Raw genomic sequence first — 6,076 nt, forward strand, 5'->3', positions numbered from 1 at the left:
ATTTTTAAAAGCCAGTACTTTTTTACTTTTACTTAAGTAAAATGTTAATGTGGTACTTTGACTTTTACTTGAGTACATTTTTGCCTGTTTATTTGTACTTTTACTTAAGTACATTTTTTGAGTACTTTCTCCACCACTGAGTGTCACAAATACTGGACACCTAATGAAACCTGGTAAGAATGTTTGTGATCATAAACCTCTGAAACACCAGAGCATCTTTAGTTAAAAATCTGTTGACCCCGACCAGAATACTGCAGATGGGTCGTTATTAGGTCTCACCGCAGGATGATGATCCAAATCACACATGAATACAGACATTTTTCAGCAGAGAATCAACTTTCTAATGTTGGAGATATTAGTTTAATTATGCTAGTTTTTAGTAGACCTCCGTTTAGGTTAGATTTAGACTCATGGTTTAATCAATATATAACTTAATCAGTAGGGCTTTTTTCTTTAGATATAATAATCATGATTTGATTGAAATTAGTCTATGTAGCACAGTTTTTTATAGTACATCACTTTCTTAACAGAGCATCAGCCAGTATTAGAATTTGTGGCTAATTGTGCTTCAGTACATATTTCTTCCCATGATTCCCCTGCTATTAACTCCTGCAGTTCAGTCTCCCAATTCTGCTTTATGTTTGAGGAATCATGCATATTCATAGAGAGAAGCAGATCATATACTTTACTAATAACTTTATTGTTTCCCTTTCCTCCTTATATGTCCATTAGAAAACTTTCTATAAGTGTAGGTTCATGACGTTTAGTGCAGTTGCTATGTGTTGTCACAAAGGTTCTGAGTTGTAAATATCTACAGATGTCTGTCTGACGGAGACCAAATTCACTTTTCTTCTGCTCAAAGGTTTTGAAAATCCCCTCTTTAATTAACTGATGGATATGAGATCATCCATAATTAGACCAGGGTCTGAACCCAGAATCTAGCTTGTTTGGTAAAAAAGTCTTCATAAATCCTATACTTGATAAAAGTGAGACCTGTTTTAATAACATAAAACCCGATTGTATTTTGTTCCAGATTTTGAGGGTGTTTTTTGTCCAGATTGTCATTTATTTTGCAGCAGCATCTAAGAAAGGTAATGTTTGCGGTGGCACTGAGCACATTGAGTATCTGCACTGTTCTGTAGCCATACTAATAAGGGTTTAAGTTGTGCAGCCCAGGAATACAATTTTAAGTTTGGGACTTTAAGGCCCCCCCTTGGGTTCAGATAACTGCAGAGGTTTCAGTCTGATTCTAGGGCGTTTTTTTGCCAAATGAATCCAGATATCATTTATCTAAGTTATCAAAGGTAGATTTGGGAATCTCCACAGGCAGCATCTGGAATACATAGAGTAGTCTTGGTAAAACATTCATATGGATACTTTCAACCGACCCATCAGAGAAATAGGGAGTGTAGCCCATCGCTGCAAATCATTTTTTAATGGCTTGTAGAAGTTTACTCTAGTCTGCCTCATAAAGGTGGAGGTATATGAATACCCAGATATCTGATGCCGTTCTTTTGCCACTTGAATCCGCTCTGTAGTTTTGTGGAATCTGAAATTGTACTGTTTACATCTGTAGCCTCCGTTTTTTTCTATATTGTAGCCTGAGTAAAATCCATATTGTGAGAAGAGCTCTTTTAGGTGGCAGATTGTTGATTTAGGTTCCATCAAATACAATAATACATCATCAGCATACTAGGACATTTTGTGTACTTCCTTGTTTATACCTTTTCTAGATCTATGTTCAACAGTGACTTAGGTCTACAGGACCGGCAGTCTGTAGGATCCTTACCCTCTTTGTGGATTACTATTGTGGCTTCTGTCCAAGATTGTTGGGATTAGAGTTTTTTTTTTGTTTTGTTTTTTTTGTAATCTTGGGGTTGGGTTTTGTTTTGTTGCCTGCTGTTTCCTCACCATCCACCAGAGGTCCTCGATGGGCTGAGCCCCTGGAACATGCGGTGGCAGACCCTGTTGACGCACCTGTGGCTAATTTGAAGAGGGCTGAAGTGGAGTATTTATGCTGCGGCTGGCAAACACTCCGGTGCCTGAGTGTTTAACCTAGAATGGTAAACTATCTCTGAGCTAGGCCCTCTGAGTTATTCTCCTGAGTGATCTCCCGTTGTGTTTTCCTCTCGTCAGGTTTTCTGCCGTCTCCCAGTGTGTAGTCTGTGGATTCAAGTCTCCTGGAACCTTCAGCGAGTTTTTCCTTGTCGTCTCAAGTCCGATCTGTCGGAAGCCAAGTCTCCAAGCGGTCTCCGCTCCGATCAGCCTCCCGAGGAACCGTTACCCCCTCTGACGCCTCAGGTATTACCTGTTGGAAACCAGTACCCTCGCCCTTGGATGTATCGAGCTCTCCGTTTGCCAGCCGTCCGCTACAGCCTCTCTTACCTGTCCGTCCTCCAACGTGCACCGCTCGCTGGATTAGCGAGCTCTGGACCTCCGTCTTCAGTAGCAACCTCAGGCAACAATCAAACCCATTTCACCCCCATTCCCAAGTAAGATTCACCGACTATCTCTGCATGATCTTTCTGCTACCGACTGTTACTCACATCTATCCTCTCATTTAACAGTTGATGACCTTGCAGTCCCAACCCCGTATCCAGAACTTCCCCACCACTTCTCTTTATTAAACTTTATTATTGTGATTCGCTCTACTGGTTGTGTTCTTACATGTGGGTACGTTCACTAGAACCCATTATGACAAAGATGGTATCATAGTTTTGGATTTTAAAGCATGATATGCTTTTAATAGCAAGGGAGCCAGAAGATCTATAAAAGTTGTTGGCAAATCCATCTGGGCCTGGACTTTTGTTGTTAAGCGATTTAATTACCTGCTTGATTTCCCATTCCTCAATCGGTTGATTGAACTTTAAAGCCGCCTCATCCGTTAAGGGGCTCAACTTTGTTGTTTTCAAAATCTGTGAGCTCTTGGTTATTACAGGTATCGGTGTTCGTATATAATATTTTGCAAGAAACTCTATGTGCCATTTTAATAAGACCAGTGCATGGTCAGAAATAGCAATAGGTAATATTTCTATATCTACTATTCTATGCAACTCTGTATACATAGAATAGTGCGGTTCGTTAGTAAAGCTGCTCTTGCACTGTAAGCATCAACACTGTGTTCAGTCTATCCGCTAACCTGTATAAATCCTCCTCAGCTTCTTCCCGCCGTTGCTCTGAACCAGCAGCAGAAAGGCTGCCGAACTCCCGGTATCGCTCCCGTCATATTAAGGATGTTTATTGGTCCCCCAAAAACGATGAAAACACGAAATTATCAATCGGTAAAATCCCCACGGGCCGAGCTTGAAAATTGGACGTTATGCTGCTAACACTTGGCTTTCGTCAACAACTCGGAGGCGGAAGTGAGAGCGCTGTGCAATGCAAGTAATGACCCGGCCGGAACATGGTGGCTAAATAATAAAACATAATTTAACGAAGCTTCGAGGCAGGTAAATTTTCCTTTTAATAATCGAGGTACTCGAATCACTCGAGGAATGGTTTCAGCCCTAATTGTCAGGAGTTGTGGTTGATGGTGGTGAGAATGAGCGCAGGAACCCAGATGAAGATGATGAATTTAATGAAGGCAGCAGGTCGAACAATCAAAAAAGTAGGCAGCACAGCGAGCGGAAGATAAAGCCAACACTGGTAGCAATAGGCTGAGCAACAGACACAGGACTTAAGCAGTTCTGCTGTAACGACGAAATAATCAGAAACTCAGGACTAACAGTTCTACTGAGAAACTGAACTGAAAACTACAATGGACGAGGACCCGACAGACAGAGAAAACAGGTGGACTCAAATACACACGGGGTAATCAAGGGAACGAGACACACCTGGGAACAATCAAGGGCTGAGATGACAACACAGAGACTCGGGGAAACAGGACTAAACACAGAAAATCCCAAAATAACTATACAGAAAAACACGGATCATGACACTAATACAAACATAAACAAGCGTTAATACAAATTATTAAATATCGTTAATTTAAACTAACATAGGAGTCTCTGTTTCTTTTTGATTTTTCTCACTTTCGTTCTGTTTCTCTTGTACTTTTTGCCGTTAAAGTGACTCCATATCTGAAATCCATGACCCTGCCGCTCTACGCGTCACTGTGATGTGTACGGCATTGATTGTGTTCATGTCATCAGAACGGGTTTGCTTTTCCCCTGAGTGGCACCAGAACCTGCTGCGAAAACTCTGACTTGTTTCTATCTTATTTGCGCCGCAGTAGCAGCAGCTTGCTCTGCTTCAGTCCCACCTCTGTGCCACAATCCTCTGAGCATTGATGCAGCGCAAAGTGCATCGACATGAAATTATGCAGAAAAATGCAGAGACCTGTTGAGGAAAGCCGTTACCATGGAAACAGATTTTATTCTTAAATGATTCAGCTTCAGTCTATCACCTCTGACCTCAAGTCTCTCCTCTTAGACTGAAACTGCTGCAGATCTGTAGCACTAGTTTAACATTTCACATCCTGCGCTGCACCGTTATACTTTTGTCAATGCTACCTTCAGTGAGTGTAGGAAATTTCAGTATCCAAGAGCCGAACAGGGTCCGTCGAAGTGTCGCATCACTACCCCTACACTGGAAGATCATTCAGACTGCAGAAGCTTTCTAATTGTTTCCAAAAAAGGCAAAACACAGAGCAGCCAGCATCAAATCCAAAGGAATCATCTCTAGACCTCTGTGACAGGATTGTCTTGAGACACAAATCTGGAGAAGGATCCAGAACCTGGCCTCCTTTTAACATAGGTGGACTGAAGCTGGTTTCAGCCTTCAGGATGGCCGACTGCTCTTGTCCTCTGCCACGGAGCCCTTCTGGCATGACAGATCCCACTTCTGACACCAAGAATGTGGTGGAAATTCCTTATCCAACAGGTAGAGAAACTACTCAAGGACTGAGAAAGTTGCAACTTTGTCTTTNGCTGGAGTCAGCTACAACACACACCTGTGTAAAACTCATTAACCTACTTAACCGCTAAGTCAGGATGCCATACAACTGTTAATAAAGTGTATGATGATCTACGTAATGATTCTATGTTGCTGATTAAATTAAATCTTATGGTAATGATGTGTCTGACAAATATAGCCGTGAGTTTGTGCTAAGCGTATGACGATCTGACCTGACAGAACATCCATTCTTTGTTCTTGTAATGCTCTGCGTACACTGCAGTAGCTATCATTATTTTTAATTATGTACGTTGATATTTTTTTACATTAACAATTAACTAAAACACAAGAACGAAAGAGCATGCAGAGCATGCACATTGTTCTTTGATTGTTTTCGTTCAAAGTGGCAGCTGTAATGTCTGCCATGGTGTCAGACTGCCTGGCTTCATGTAGCAGGAGAGAGGGAGAAAACAGTCACGGTGAGCGTCTTGTGCTTGGTTACTTCTTGCTTGTTGCTCCTTGGTCAGTGTTCATAGTTGAGCGTTATTTACCATCAGGGCATTGCCTCAATTGCTATGTTTAATGGTGTAGACAGTGGTGGTTTCTGACACAAGCAATATGGGCAAACGCCCAGGGCGTTATCTTTTTAGGGATGGCACAAGACCACCGCGGATTGTAGCACAGAGATGGAATATTTAATATTGGTAAAATGTATTAAGTATTTAATATCTAGGTGTTTTATGGGAATATGGATCTTTCAGATCAATTTGAGAAGCAATTTTTATCACATTTTACATTTTATCGTATCATGTAATACCAAGGCCGCTGGTCTTGGTCTTGACTCGGTCTCGACTTCCCTCGGTCTTGGTCTTGACTTGATCTCAGACCCTAAAAGTCTTGGTCTTGTCTCGGTCTCGATACACTCTGGTCTTGGTCTTGTCTTGGTCTCGGGTTAGGTGGTCTTGACCACAACACTGTCAGTCCTCACCTGTTCTTTCTGGTTCCATTATAAGTAACATAATTTTTTTTATATCTTAACACTCTGAAGCCCCAGCTGGCTCTCCTATGTCTTCCCTGACCTGCTCTATTCATAGTAAAAAATTTTTTGTTTAAAAAGTAAACAAACTAAATATGTTATTGAAATGGTAACATGTTTCAGTAAACTAATTGACAACCTCAACTT

Source organism: Poecilia formosa, unplaced genomic scaffold (genome assembly GCF_000485575.1).
Source record: "Poecilia formosa unplaced genomic scaffold, Poecilia_formosa-5.1.2 Scaffold644, whole genome shotgun sequence".
Lineage (NCBI taxonomy): Eukaryota > Metazoa > Chordata > Actinopteri > Cyprinodontiformes > Poeciliidae > Poecilia > Poecilia formosa.